At 37.3% G+C, this 16361-nt stretch overlaps 1 protein-coding gene across 5 annotated transcripts in view; it reads right to left on the minus strand.

Annotated features, from left to right (window-relative positions):
• Nucleotides 1-14414, minus strand: part of SppL (signal peptide peptidase-like protein) — a 67300-nt gene extending 52886 nt beyond the window's left edge. Inside the window, exons 1-2 of one of the 5 annotated variants that reach the window (XM_073976802.1) lie at nt 14281-14367; nt 13973-14134 (exon numbers count right to left, since the gene is read on the minus strand). The gene's annotated coding sequence lies outside the window, so the exon portion shown is untranslated. Of the gene's footprint in view, nt 1-13560 lie in introns of all 5 variants that reach the window. The other 4 variants (XM_073976793.1, XM_073976787.1, XM_073976778.1 and 1 more) reach the window with 4 other exon arrangements.
• Between the last annotated feature and the right edge of the window lie 1947 nt (nt 14415-16361).

Here is a 16361-nt window from a genome sequence, read left to right on the forward strand (position 1 = left end):
CTATGAGAACCCTCTAACAGCTGTTTTGTAGGCAGAAGACCCTTCTAAGAGGTGTTCTATAGACAGAAGCCCCCTACAAGAGGTCTTCTATATACAGAAGACCCCTCCAAGAGATCTTCTCTAGACAGAAGAACCCTCTAAGAGCTGTTTTGTAGACAGAAGACCCCTCTAAAAGGTCTTCTATAGACAGAAAATCCCTCTAAAAGTTTTTCTATAGATATGAGACCCCTACAAGAAGTCTTCTATAGATAGAAGACACCTACGAGAGATCTTCTATGACGAAGAGACCCCTCCAAGAGGACTTTTATAGATAGAAGACCACTCGCCGAGGTCTTCTATAAACAGCATACCCCTCCAAGAGGTCCTCTATAGACAGAAGACCCCTCCCCTAGGTCTTCTATAGACAGAAGACTCCTTCAAGACGTCTTCTATAGATAACAGACACCTCCAAATATTTTTCGATAAACTGAAGACCCCTCCCCTATATAAATAGAACACTTCAAAAGGTTTTATATAGAAGAGGTCTTCTATAGAGAGAAAGCCCATTCAAGATGTCTTCTACAGACTGAAGACATCTCCAAGAGGTCTTCTATAGATAGAAGACCCCTATAAGAGGTGTTTTGTAAACAGAAAATCACTCCACGAAATTTTCTACCGACAAAAGAGCGCCACAAGAGGTCTTCTATAGAAATAAGAACACTACAAGAGGTCCTCCATAGATAGAAGAACTCCCCAAGAGGTGTTCTATAGACAGAAGCCCCCTCCAAGCGGTCTTCTATGTACAGAAGACCTCTGCAAAAGATCTTCTCTAAACAGAAGAACCCTCTAAGTGCTGTTTTGTAGACAGAAGACCCTTCCAAGAGGTGTTCTACAGACTGAAGGCTCCTCCTAGAGCTCCTCTATAGACAGAAGACCCTCCAAGAGGTATTCTGTCGACAGAAGACCCCTCCAAGAGGTCCTCTGTAGACAGAAGACCTCTCTAGGAGCTCTTCTGAACACAGAGGACATTCTAAAAAGTATTCTATAGACAGAAGACCCCTCTAAGTGCTCTCATGTACATAGGAGACCCTCCAAAAGGTCTTGTATAGACAGAAGATCCCTCTAAAAGTTTGTCTATAGATATAAGACCCCTGCAAGAAGTCTCCTACAGGTATTAGACAGCTACAAGAGATCTTCTATAACCAAAATACCCCTCCACGAGGTCTTATATAAACAGAAGACCCTCCAAGAGGTCTTCTATAGACAGATTACCCGTCCAAGAGATCCACTATAGACAGAAGACCCCTCCAAGACGTCTTCTGTAGACAGAAGTCTCCTTAAAGACGTCTTCTATAGATAACAGACACCTCCAAGTATTTTTCGATTAAGAAAAGACCCCTCCCGTCTATAAATAGAACACTTCAAACAGTTTTCTATAGATAGAAAACACCTCCAAGAGGTCTGAAGACACCTCCAAGAGGTTCTTCTATAGATAGAAGACCCTTCCAAGAGGTTTTCTGTAAAGATCTTCCCACTCTAAATGATCTTCTATAGGCAGAAGATGTCTCTAAAAGTTTTTCTATAGACCTAAGAACACTCCAAGAGGTCTTCTATAGACAGAAAACCCATTCGAGATGTCTTCTACAGACTGAAGACACCTCCAAGCGGTCTTCTACAGATAGAAGACCCTTCAAAGAGGTCTTCCCTCTAAAAACTCTTCTATAGACAGGCGATCATTCTAAAAGTTTTTCTATAGACCTAAGAACACTCCAAGAGGTCTTCTATAGACAGAAAACCCATTCGAGATGCCTTCTACAGACTGAAGACACCTCCAAGCGATCTTCTATAGATATAAGACCCTTCAAAGTGGTCTTCTGTAGATATAAGTCCCCTCTAAAAAGTCTTCTATAGACAGAAGATCCCTCTAAAACACTCCAAGAGGTCTACTATAGATAGAAGACACCTGCGGGAGTTCTTCTATAAAGGTAAGATCACTCCAAGAGGTCTTCTGTAGACAGAAGTCTCCTTCAATAGGTCTTCTATAGATAACAGACACCTTCAAGTATTTTTCGATAAAGAGAAGACCCTTCCCCTTGGTAGATAGAACACTCCAAAAGGTTTTCTATATATAAGACACATCCAAGAGGTCTTTCAATAGAGAGAAAACCCATTCAAGATGTCTTCTACTGACTGAAGGCACCTTCAAGAGGTCTTCTATAGATAGAAGACCCTTCCAAGAGGTTTTCTGTAAAGATCTTCCCCCTTTAAAAGATCTTCTATGGACAGAAGATGTCTCTAAAAGTTTTCCTATAGACCTAAAAACACTCCAGAGGACTTCCAAAGACAGAAAACCCATTCGAGATGTCTTCTACAGACTGAAAACACCTCCAAGCGATCTTCTATAGATATAAGACCCTTCAAAGTCGTCTTCTGTAGATATAAGTCCCCTCTAAAAAGTCTTCTATAGACAGAAGATCCCTCTAAAAGTTTTTTGTAGACCGAAGTACACTCCAAGAGGTCTACTATAGATAGAAGACACATGCGGGAGTTCTTTTATAAAGGCAAGTTCACTCTAAGAGGTCTTCTGTAGACAGAAGTCTCCTTTAATAGGTCTTCTATAGATAACAGACACCTCCAAGTATTTTTCGATAAAGGGAAGACCCTTCCCCATGGTAGGTACAACACCCCAAAAGGTTTTCTATATATCGTCTCCTCTAAGAGGTCTTCTACAGACAGAAAACCCACTCAAGATGTCTTCTACAGACTGAAGACACCACCAAAAGGACTCTAAAGATATAACACCCTTCCAAGAGGTTTTCTGTACATAGAAGTCCCCTCTAAAAGATCTTCTATAGACAGAAGATCCATCTAAAAGTTTTTCTTTTGACCGAAGAACACTTCAAGAGGTCTACTAAAGATAGAAGACACCTCCGGGTGTTCTTCTATAAAGGGAAGACCACTCCAAGAGGTCTTCTATAGACAGGATAACACCAAAAGAGATTTTCTATAGATGGAAGACCCAAACAAAAAGTGTTTTATAGACGGAAGACACCTCCACGAAGTTTTCTACAGACAGAAGACCTCTCCAAGTGGTATTCTCTAGAGCAACACCCCTCCAAGAGGTATTCTTTACATCGAACACCCCTCCAAGAGATCTTCTGTAGATTGAACTCCCCTCAACGAGATCTTCTATAGACAGAAGATTCTCCGAGAGGTAGTAGACTCCTCCAAGAGATCTATGTGAAGACCTGCTGGTTCTCTATGAGAAGACATTCTGGTATTTTATCAAAAATACCAGCTGGACCTCTGTTGTTGTTGTAACAGTTTTTGTTATTATGTTTGTATGTTCGTTCTTCCGTTCAATCTGGCTCTGGGTCTATCTCCAGTTCCAGGAAAGTGGCTGCTTTGATGGGATGTTATCACAGAGTTAGATGAGTAGGTTTGGCTGGGCACTTGAAAAGGTGTTTTGCGTCGTGCGGGCCCATGCCGAATACTGAGCAGATGTCTTGCACGGCACGGTCAATTTCCACCCAATAAGAATTTAGGCGACTGCAATATCACGAGCGTAGTTGAGCCAAAACTACTCTGGTTTGTTGTGGCAGCTGACGCTCCCCAGCTGCAATAGATGGGGGATGTATTTCGAGGACTTTATTCACACTATAATAGCTTAAGGGGCAAACGGCATCCGTGTGAATACTATTTAAACCTGCTTGGTATGCTTGTTGATCTAGGGGTTCTTTCCTGTTTCGTTGGACCTCTCCCTCTAGAGCATGGATATCCTTCCTGATCTGCCTGAATGTGTCGGGCCTACCCACAAGATGGTGATTGGGATGGCTTGCACGGTAACATCCAAGCAGGTACTGCAACGAAAGCATCTCATTGTGTTGCTTTACTGGAAGAATCGTTGCCTCCTCATGTAGATGGTCCACTGAAGATTTGAGGAAGCACTCTGTTGCTGTTCTCAGGACGGCATTCTGGCAAGTTTGAATCTTTTTCCAATTCGTATCACATAATCTAGGGGACCAGACTGGCGCCGCATAGCTTACCACAGACCGACCTATAGCGTTAGATGTGGTCAACAAGGGGTGCAGACCAAGTGCTGCCGGCTAGGGACTTGAGGACCTGGTTCCTACTTTTCAGTTTGTCGCAGATAGCTGTGGCGTGCGCGCACGACGTGCCGTCTGGAGGGGGTGGAATACAGGAGAGGTAGAGCTTAAACAGTTCCGGAGATATCACCCCACCTTGGGGAACTCCCTGTTTCACTCTACGGGGTTTGGACTTATTGTTCCTGAATTCCACGTACTACTGGCGTCCACACATATAATTCACTATCCAACGTTTCAAGCTTGACCGGAGGGTTGTCTGCTCAATGTCCTCAAACAGCGTGGAGTGCCTGACTGTATCAAAGGCTTTTGATAAGTCAAGCACACGGCCGTCTCTGGTTGAGTCCTTGACAAATATGTGTGGTAATGGTGTGCAGCGCAGTTGTCGTGCTGTGCTGCTTACGGAATCCATGCTGGACCTCTGTGAAAAAAATCTGCTGGTCTTCTATCAGAAGACCTATGAGAAGACTTGCTGGTCTCCTATTAGAAGACCTACTGGTCTTCTATTAGAATAGACGTCTTCTATTAAAAGACCAGCTGGTCTTCTATGAGAAGACCTACTATGAGAAAAAAAGGGCGGATCTTTTATGAGAAGACCTGCTGGTCTTCTGCTTTTCTATATAAAAATCGGCTGGTGTCTCATGTTGTTTTAGAAGACCTGCTGGACTTCTATCGCAGGACCTATTAAAAGACTTACTGGTCTTCTTCAGTTCTTCAATGAGAATACCTATTGATCTTCTATGTGAAGACCTACAGATTCTCTTTGAAAAGACCTTCTGATCTTTTATGTGAATACCTACTGAAAAAAAAACTTGCCAGTCTTCTATGAGTATACCTTATTGTATTCTATGAGAACACCTGCTGGACCTCTAATCGAAGACCTATAAGAAGTCTTCTAACAGAAGTCCTTGTGGTATTCTATTAGAAGACCTGCTGATCTTCTATGACAAGACTTGGAGACGATTTTGGAGAGATGAAATTATGGAAAACCCCCTTTATCTAAGTGTGTTATCTACACCTACTGGTACAACTTTCTTTTCCTCTAGAAGATCTTGGAGACCTTTATCAGAACACCTAATGGGATCTTCTATGTGGAGACCTAGTGAGTTCTTCTATCAGAAGACCTACCTGCTGGTATTATATGAGAAAAACTGCGGATCTTGTACGAGAAAACCTGCTGGTCCTCTGCTTTTCTTTGTGGCAATCGGTTGGTGTCTCATGTTGTATTAGAAGACCTGCTGGATTTCTATCGGAGGACCTATGAGAAGGCTACTGGTCTTCTTCAGTTCTTCTATAAGAAGACCTATTGATCTTCTATGTGAAGACCTACAGATTCTCTTTGAAAATACCTACTGATCTTTTATGTGAAGACCTACTGATTTTTTGGGGGAAAACCTGCAAGTCTTCTATGAGTAGACCTTCTTGTATTCTATGAGAACACCTGCTGGATCTCTAACCAAAGACCTATAAGAGATCTTCTAATAGAAGACCTTGCGGTATTCTATTAGAAGACCTGCTGATTTTCAATGAGAAGACCTGCTGATCTTCTATGAGAAGACTTGGAGACGATTTAGGAGAGAGATGAGATTATGGAAAAACCTCTTTATCTAAGTGTGTTATCTACACCTACTGGGACAACTTTCTGTTCCTCTAGAAGACCTTGGAGACCTTTAACAGATGACCTAATGGGGTCTTCTATGAGAAGACCAAATGGGTTCTTCTATCAAAAGACTTTCTGGGGCCTTCTATGGAAGACCTACTGGCATTCTATCTGAACACCTGCTGGTATTATATTAGAAGATCTTTTTTGGAGGGTCTTACTGACCTTCTATGGGAAGACCTACTAATTACTCTATGTACTAAGTGAAGATCTCCCGGTCACTAGGGGAATTGGTGATCTAAATTGGTGTACTATTGGTGTACTGATTTTACAGTAGATGCACTACTAGTATTGCAGCAGAGGTCACTTTTGTGCGTTCCATCAGAAGAAGGTCCTCTACAAGATATCCTTCGGGCCCTCCAAGACCTTCTGGCCATCTATAAGGAGCCCTAATGGTCTTAGGTAAAAAGTCCTATTCCAATAGAAGTCCTCCTTGGTTGTCTGAGAAGACCTACCCCTATTCTATGTAAAACCCTCTCGTGTCCTATGGAAATACTTGTCTTCAATGAGAAGACTTTCTCATAGGCCCACCACTTCTGATCCATCGCCACATAGTCATGAAGTTGCCAACAATTTCTCGCATGTCCACATCGAAAACTATCTTAAATTTCCTCAACATTCCATAACACCACCGGAAGTAAGTCTGGCACTTGTTTTACAGTATTGGAATGTTATGGTTAATGAATTTAGAAAAACGACAAAGTTATGCAGTTTGAAGGGTAGTTAGGCAGGTAGGTAGGCATAAAACAAGTGAGTTATGATGATAACTATGTTCTACGCATCAATGGTAATTACCAGCAGTGAGTTGTGGCAAAACATGTTCCTAGTTGGCTCTGTGTGTAGTATGTATGTTCTGCTATTGATAGGAAGAAGAAAAAGACACAAAGAGGCGGGTGGAGGACGGCATTCAATTAAAATTAGAATTCAAGACAAATGTGGGGTAGGTCATCAGATCATCAGACCATTACGAAGGGTTAATGGAAACAATGAACTTTTCGATCAAGCAAAAGCAAGCAATGACAACAACATGCATGCCAATGTGTCCAACCGTTATGACAATAAGAGGAGATTAGAGAGGAGAACAACAAGATGTCAAAAGTCAAGCAAAACAACATTTAGATTGTTGTTGTTAAAACTGTAACCAGGGATGTCAACAGTCCCGAGGTAAAAATCGCTACAGCCACATACGCACCATAGGTCTGTAGCGATTTTTACCTTAAAACAGTTGACATTCCTGCTTAAACAGTGGTTTTTGTACGTCAAAAATCACCACAAGTAGCGGGAAAACCACCAAGTTGGCACCCCTGACTGTAACACAACATTCGGCTTAAATCTAGTTTAGTAAAAACTCTCCGATTTTTTCGAAATTTTTTCCATAGGTAGATATTTTTACGCTGATTACGGGAATGTAAAATTTTCTTGGGGGACGGACCCGGTTACCCGGTTATTCGACCCGAAAGTCCGGGTACCCGGTACCTGATAGACCCGGTTCTACTGAACCGATTCTTACAAAATGGGTATCGTTGGAAAGCTTATGAAAATACCTATCCAACAAGTGGTCATACTTCAACCTTTCCAAAATGGTGCCATTTGTTATAATACCTTCACAGGGTCCAGAGATATTGACCTTAGAATGAGAGAAAAATTTAAAATTTAGAAGAAAATGTTGTTCCCATTCCCTAGATTTGAACCTGTCCATAGGAGAAAGTCTTAAATCCCCGGCCGAAGGCCGGCTACTTAGAGGAAATTTATACTTTAAAAGAAAATGTTGTTCCCATTCCCTAGATTTGAACCTGTCCATAGGAGAAAGTCTTAAATCCCCGGCCGAAGGCCGGCTACTTAGAGAAAATTTATAATTTAAAAGAAAATGTTGTTCCCATTCCCTAGATTTGAACCTGTCCATAGGAGAAAGTCTTAAATCCCCGGCCGAAGGCCGGCTACTTAGAGAAAATTTATAATTTAAAAGAAAATGTTGTTCCCATTCCCTAGATTTGAACCTGTCCATAGGAGCAAGTCTTAAATCCCCGGCCGAAGGCCGGCTACTTAGAGAAAATTTATAATTTAAAAGAACCTGTCCATAGGAGAAAGTCTTAAATCCCCGGCCGAAGGCCGGCTACTTAGAGAAAATTTATAATTTAAAAGAAAATGTTGTTCCCATTCCCTAGATTTGAACCTGTCCATAGGAGAAAGTCTTAAATCCCCGGCCGAAGGCCGGCTACTTAGAAGAAAATTTACTTAAAAAAAGTGATGAATTTAGAAAAACTCTGGACCCAGTGAAGGTATTATAACAAATGGCACCATTTTGGAAAGGTTGAAGTATGAGCTATAAAATTACGTGAATTAATTGAGCACCCATAATGGGCCCTTTTTCGACTTTTTGAGGGTTTTATGGAAAAACCCGGGTCCAAAAAGAGGTATTTTGGTTATAACTTCTGAACCTCTGGAGATGACATCTTGTCTTGCTGAATTAAAGGCTGATATGTTAAGAAGCAACGAACGAGTTACTAATATTGAAAAGTCTGTGGCTGTGTTGGAAGAGGAGAATAAAGGGCTTAGAGCTGAAAACAATGCCTTGCATCGGCGATTAAATCGTGCGGACTTTTTAATTACTGGTCTACCTGATGGCTTGAATGATTTGGTTGCAGTTGTTATTTCTGTTGCTTCCTTTTTCAATGTGGTACTTGAACGCCGTGATGTGGGCTTAGCCTGTTACATTAACAACAAAAAACATGTTTTGGTAAAGTTAAATTGTGCTGAACTACGCGACGAAATAATGCGACAATACTTTAAAAGTCGATCTCTTACAATTGCTGATGTTTTGTCCGGTGCAGGTGGAGATATCACGAGAAGGGTTTACTTAAACGACCATTTTTCCCCTGATGCTAGCAGTTTGAATGCCATTTGCAACAAGCTTCGTCGACAGAACATTATTACAAAATATCGGATAATTAATGGGGATAAAGCCAAAGCGAAAATAGTGTTGCCTGATGGAAAACAGATCGAACGAGATGTTAGTGGCTGTTCTTCTTTACTGACAGCACAGAATGGAGTAACTATCTAATTGATATTGTTTCTTTTATATTACTTTTTTTATACATTTGCTTATATTTTTTCTTGCAATATGTCTAACCTGGATACAACTGTCACATTTTTGGAATTTATAATATATGTATAACCTCTATGAGGTGCCTAATAACCTTTTTCTGTTGTATCTCGGTTAAGTCATATCCTTTTTTTATTTTGATCTCTTTATATGTTGGTTGATATTTTATTTGATCTCACTGCCTATAATTCGCATTTGCGATTAGCTGTAATTTAAATGAATTGTTGTTAAAATGAATTGTTTTTATCTCTCGCGATTATTCTTCTTGATCTGGCTCCCCATCTATACTATTGTCAATTTTGATGTCTTCTAATGATAATCTGGGTCCAATAGTGAGTGGTAACTCGTATCTTAAAAGACTTTTACTTCCATATAAAAATAATCTGAAAATTGCCCATTTAAATTGTAGAAGCATTAAAACTCCTACTAAACTGGATGAAATAAAATCCATTCTAGAAGGTAATACATTTGATATTTTTGCTGTTTCAGAGACTTGGCTCACTAGTGACATACTTGATTCTGCGGTTTCCATTCCGGGCTTCTGTCTTTGTCGAAATGATCGTCAGATACCTGGTAGAGGTGGTGGTATCATGATTTACGTTTCTAGAGGAATTCGATACAAATGCATTCATAAAACATCGATAGCTCATTGTGAATCCATGTTTTTAGAACTACAATTTGGTGGAAATAAACTGCTTTTTGGATGCGTATATCTGCCTTCGGGAAATATTCATTTGTTTGAAAGTCTTCATCATGAACTTTTTGCTCAATATGAGAACATAATGGTTACCGGTGATTTTAATTGCAATTTATTCAATTCCTCCAAAGCGTACTTGTTTCGATCACTCTGTACTAGGTTGAACCTTAACATTGTGCATAATTTTATGCCTACTCATTTTGGTATAGCTAATCATTCTACGTCTCTGATAGATTTCATGTTGATTAGTAACAACTCTCTTTTGATTCATTCTGATCAGGTTCAGTGTCCCGCAATTTCAGATCATGCACTTATTTTTGCATCTCTATCTCTTAGACACAGTGTCTCTCCCCATTTTGTTGAATATCGAGATTACAATCAAATTGACTGGAATTCATTATTTTCTTTTCTCAACACTTTTGACCCCAGTTTGGTCTTTGAGAGTATGGATGTTGATACTAAATGCTCTTATATCTCCTATATTCTTGATTCTCTATTTACTTTTGTTCCTATAGTTAGAAAGGAAATAAAGTACTCTGCTAATTCTTGGATGAATTCTAATGAGGTAAGGTTTGCTGTATCGATAAGAGACTTAGCGTACTTGGAATTCTTAAGGGATAAATCTCAAGAAAAATGGAAATTATACTGCAAATATAGGAATAAAGCTAAGTCGGTTATTCGTAGGACAAGAAGACGTCATTATATTAGGACCTTCAGTGGAATGGATTCTGCAAGGCTTTGGAAGTTCCTAAAAAATTCAGGTTGCTCGGGGAATGATCAGGAAGTGATTGACATTGATGTCAACTGCATTAATGATTACTTTGTTAATTCTTCTTTCGGAAATAATGCTCCTCGGATTGATGTTGATAACTTCACTGATTTGGATTCATCTTTCTCTTTTCATTGTGTTGATGAAGTAGAACTTTTTGAAGCAATGTGTAAAGTGCATTCTAAATCTGTAGGTGTTGATGGCATACCAATAACCTTTATCAAACTCGTTTTTCCATACATTTCTCCTCTTATAATGGACCTTGTTAATAGCATTTTAACTACGTCGACGTTCCCTGCTATGTGGAAGACTGCTCGAGTGGTGCCTATTCCCAAGTGTCGCTCAGTTCGTGATTCTGATGATCTCAGGCCTATATCTATATTACCGGCTTTATCTAAGATATTAGAATATATAATTAAAGCTCAAATGCTTCAGACTTGTGAGCGCATGATCGACGAGTCGCAATATGCCTTTCGGAAAGGATTTAATACTACACATTTGCTTTTAAAACTTACAGACTCCATTCGTGAAAACATTAATAAGAGTAGGCTGAGTGTGCTAATTTCCTTGGATTTGTCTAAAGCTTTCAACAGTATTGATCATTCGTTACTGATTTTAAAGCTGAGGAACGATTTTCACTTCTCAAAATCTGCCTGTAAATTGATTTTTTCCTATTTATGTGACAGAAATCAATTTGTCGAGTTAAATGGTTGTAGGTCTAATTGTCAGAATTTATTGTCTGGGGTACCACAAGGGTCTGTCCTTGGGCCTCTCTTATTCATTCTATATTTGAATGATCTTCCGCGTCTCTTAAATTCTACGACTTGCTCCACTTATATATTCGCAGATGACATATTTTTGCTTTTCAATGGCAATCGTCATTTTCCAAACTTACTTGAAATTAACATTAATTCTCATTTAAATACATTTGTTCAATTTGCAACACAAAACTCATTAAAAGTCAATTCGTCGAAAACTAAAGCGTTGAACTTTGGCATTACTAACCGTGTTTTACCTTCATTTGATCTCTTCATAGGTAATGATAGTATAGAATTTGTGCAACAACATAGATGCTTAGGCATAATAATCGATTCTGAACTATCTTTTAAGAGTCATATAGATACTTTAACCGGCAAAGTATGGGGTTCATTACGTAGAATTTATGGTGCCAATTTATATTTACCCTATCGAATCAAGATAACACTGGCAAATTCTCTTTTGTTTTCACAAATATTGTATGGTCTCGAAGTTTACTCGGGGTCTACTGCCATGAATATTATTAGATTGAAGCGTATCGTAAATACTATCACGCGCTTCATATACAATTTAAGTCGTGATAGTCATGTTTCTTCCTACGTTATAAACTTCCTTGGTTGTTCTTTTGATATGTTCATAAAATTCCGTTGCCTTTTTTCGTTTTACAAAATGATAAAAAGTGAAAAACCTCCAGCATTAAGAAGAACCTTCGTCTTTACGCGTTCTTCTAGAAATCCTCAAATATTCATTCCTATGATTTGGAAGAATATTTTTGCAAAATCATTTATCGTCAGAGTAGCACGTTGCTGGAATTTTTTACCGCTAGAACTGCGAATTTTCTCTCACAGCAATAATGCATTCCGCGTAAAAATTTTGGGGCATTTCCATTCCTTATCTCAAAACTAATTTTGTTTTTATTATATTACATAAATCGAGTTATAGCTCATGGGACAACATTTATCTTGATCTAAGATTTTTTTTTTTGGCTGGGGAGCCAAGATTGCGAGAGTATCTCGTGTAAATTGAAAGAATTGTTAGAAAATTTATTCACCCTTATTACGGTTGGCGTTGTCGTATCCAAAATTGCAAGCTGACGTGTCGTAACGTCTAATTGGTATTATGTATGCTTTTGTACAAAAAAGCAAAAATTTCAATTTTTAAAGAATTCTTTTGGTAACTAACATTATTAGAATTATTAGTAGATCATTTTTAAACTTTTAATTCAGAAGAAAAACTAACCCTACAGTTTTTACAATCAAAATAAGTGTTTGGCGTAGACGTTTTTGTGGTCGTTGGCGTAGTCGTTGTCGTAGGTATATTTTTTGGTACCACGTAACATTTACGACAACGACAATTTTTTCTCATACAAAATTTAAAAAATTTATATTTTTTTAATTGTAAAACAATTCGTTTGAAATCATCTTTTGAGCAAGAACTAAGAAATTTACATTGCTTCAATCGTTATATGAGGACTCTAACAGATTTTCAATAGAAAGTTTGTCATCTGATAAAGACACGAAATTTATCTTATGAAAATGAATCAAAGTAGTAAAATTTGTATTTATTATAGTTATTTTCCAAAATATCTTAATAACCATTGCCAAAAAATTCTTTTGAAATTAATTTGTTTTTATTTTTATATGCTGTCGTTTACAAAATCGGTCACGACTTTTTCCTCGTATTTCAACGCCATACGTAATACCAATTTGTCGTGATACGCCAAACGTAATACCGATTTGTCGTATCAAAAAAAAAAAATATTGTATTTAAACCAAGAAATTCGTTTTGGGAATAACAAATGTATTTCTTTCGATTTTTTTAGGATATAAAATGCTATAAAAGACAAAAAATTTCGTTGTATATAATTTTTCATCATATAAAAATGTATCTTACGACTACGCCTACGTCTACGCCTACGACAACGTCTACGTCACTTGAACGTCTACGACTACGCCAACCGTAATAAGGGTGATTATTTGATATAAGTTTTGAATTATATAATATATAAACTCAGGTAGTCTTTGTCATGTATACAAATTATTTGGCCTTTAAGGCTTCATGTTATACAAATATGAATAAATAAATAAATAAATAAAAAATAAATAAATAACCCCATCATATGACCACTTGTTGGATAGGTAGTTTCATAAGCTTTCCAACGATACCCATTTTGTAAGAATCGGTTCAGTAGAACCGGGTCTATCGGGTACCGGGTACCCGGACTTTCGGGTCGAATAACCGGGTAACCGGGTCCGTCCCCCAAGAAAATTTTATATTCCCGTAATCAGCGTAAAAATACCTACCTCTGGAAAAAATTTCAAAAAAATCGGAGAGTTTTTACTAAACTAGATTTGTTCCTATAATCCTTTAATGGTGGCCTATGAACAAAAAAGTAATCCAAATCTGGGTACTTGTTTTCCTACATATTAGACGCCCCTTTTCCAAAAAATGTTAGACACTTTGGCCATAAAACAAAATCACACATACACTCACCGGTTTGGTAGTCTCGGTCATTGTAAAATAAATGGAGCAATTCGATTTTTGTTTAATTTTTCTTTTTTTCACTTAAATTACCTTCATTTAATAATTAACTTTTTCTATTTCCACATTTGCTTCTAATTTCTTTTTTGCTTGCTTTTTTAATATTTAATTTAAATAAACTCTTGTTTATTTTTTGTTATAACTCCGCCGACGCAAAAATGCATTCGCCAATCACACACCCAACACGTTAGTATATTCTTCGTCGTCGGTAAACAAAACACATTTGAACACCAGCAAACTCATAACAAAATAAAGTTAATATAATTTTTCCTTGTTTTTTTGCTAACTCTACCAAAAACACAAAGAAGAGTATTAATATTTTTAATGTTTTAATTTGTTGTTGTTTTTTTCTTTCTTCACTTACTCTTTTAATTTCACTCTCTCTCATTCAAAACATATTTTCTCTCTCCCTCTCTCTGTGTTGTTTCTCTGTTGTCTTGTTTCTATATTCTATATACACTTTGTTTTTTTTTTTTTCTTTTTTCTATTTCTGTGTTTTTTCTATTTCTTTTAATTTTTCCCGTTCCTTTTTATCGACATGGAAAAATATAGATTTTTTTCTTATATTTTATTAATTAATTTCAACACTAACACTTTGGATTGTATGGAATATTTATAATGGTAGTGATGAAATGCAAATTTATTTGTTGTTTAATTTGTATTCATTTTTACATTTTCGGCACTTATTTTTTTGATGCAATTTTAACACACAACGGCAGCAGGACAAAAAAGTAGGGATACGCAAGTCGATTATCGAGTAATCGATTCTTCGATATTTTGATTTGAAGACACTAAAAATCGAAATCGACTTTTGACTTCATAGAAAATCGAAGGATCGATTTTCTATTAAGTGGGGTACACACTAGAGCTGGCAAACCATCGATATTCCCAACATTAAAGCTGAGTACACATTGCCAGTTTTGAAGGACAGCTTTGTTGGTGCTTGCTAGTGTGGCCCTTCATTTTTGTCATTCATCATGCAACCGCAAAATGTTTTGTGGTTGCTGGACGGTTAATATTTTAAAACAACTAGTTTATTAGTGGAAAAGATTTGGCATTGTTCGCCAAGGGGTAAGGCCATGGTAGAACAAGAAAAGGTAGCAGCAATACCCAGCTGACTGAACTGGGTTGTAGTGTTAGTGTCAAATTTCATATGACATTTTATACATTCATTTCTATTTCGAAGTACATTAGGGACATATATTTTTTGAGAAAAAAAATATATCATTCGGAAAAAAACATTTCCCAGAAAGACTTCTTCATATCAATGATATGTAACCTCCTCCAAGTTCGAACGATAAGCCGCGCAGTATATCACCGCTTGTAGAGGCGATACAACGTTTGTTAATATGTGAGGTATTTTGTTAAAATTTAAAAAAATAAAGCCCTAATAAACATGTGCTTCTTTGATTTCTAAAACAAAACATTGAAACAGCTTCTCCTTTTTCTATGAATTTCCAGCGACCCCAAACTTTTCTGCAAGAATTCTACTTTCTGCGAGAATTTATGCATTTAGTGGAATGATGTGGAACCATAAAAATTGAAAATATAACGAATTTTCATTCATGTTTTCCAAAATATTCAACCAAATGTGAAAAATTATTAATTTTTTAAATTCCAATAATTTATAGACATTTCCTTGTTTTGTTTACAAATACAACTGGCAGTAACGTTACAAACAAAAACAAATTCCTTTGTGGTTGTTGTTCGAGTTGTATTTGTTGTAGTATTAACTTTACCTTGTATTTGTTCTACCATGGGGTAAGGCAGGGAATACTATAGTATTCCTGCAGGCGAACAATGCCAAATCTTTTCCACTAATAAACTAGTTGTTTTAAAATATTAAAACAACAACAATGGGATTAAGCCAGACTATTTTGAAAAAACAAAATTGCAAACGCTATCCCAATAAAAAAAAACGCCACAATGTTTCTAATTGAAGACACTGGCACGACGTGTGTTGTTTTTGCTGTAAAACAGACCAACCAAATTTTGGTGTGTGCATTCGTTGAAATTCGACGACACATACTAGTGGAAGAGGTTTGAATTGTTTTCGCAGACACTTTCGTCGGAGTTGTGTGAGGTTGCCAAGGAAAAACTTCTCATTGAACTTTTTTCTTTGCTTACCTTTATACTTCGAGCTGACGATTGATGTTTGGGTATAAAAAGTTTCTTGTTGAAGAAGTTATTGAAAAATAACTTCGGTGGAGAATATCCACAAACAAGAACCAAGGGAACTGATGAGATCCAGTGGCGTGGATCGAAACTATAGTATTCCCTGCCTTACCCCTTGGCGAACAATGCCAAATCTTTTCCACTAATAAACTAGTTGTTTTAAAATATCTATGCTACTATCGATATCGATTCTTTTTTAAGTATAGTACACATTGACAAGCAAAACTGACAGTCATCGAGGTCTATTTCGTGAATATCAAAGCCTAACTGAAAAATTTCTTTTGTAATCTCTAAATAATACCGTAAATATTGTATTTCAAAAGTTTTTAGCTAAATAAATGTTGTTATTTGCCGGAAAATTGTCCTAAAAGTACGTTGACTGTCAGTTTTGACTGTTGGTGTGTACTCCCCTTTAAACATTCAATATCGATAGATAGTTTTGTCTATCGATATTATCGAATTAACCTAAAATCTATTACAACTGATTGAAATTATGCTGCTTTTTGGTTTTTTGGATGTGAGAAAATAGGTCCATCGTCACACGTACAAATTTGTTGGTAATGGAAATTCTATTTTTG

Source organism: Musca autumnalis, unplaced genomic scaffold, assembly GCF_047663935.1.
Source record: "Musca autumnalis isolate F117 unplaced genomic scaffold, ASM4766393v1 scaffold_1, whole genome shotgun sequence".
Taxonomy (NCBI): Eukaryota; Metazoa; Arthropoda; class Insecta; order Diptera; family Muscidae; genus Musca; species Musca autumnalis.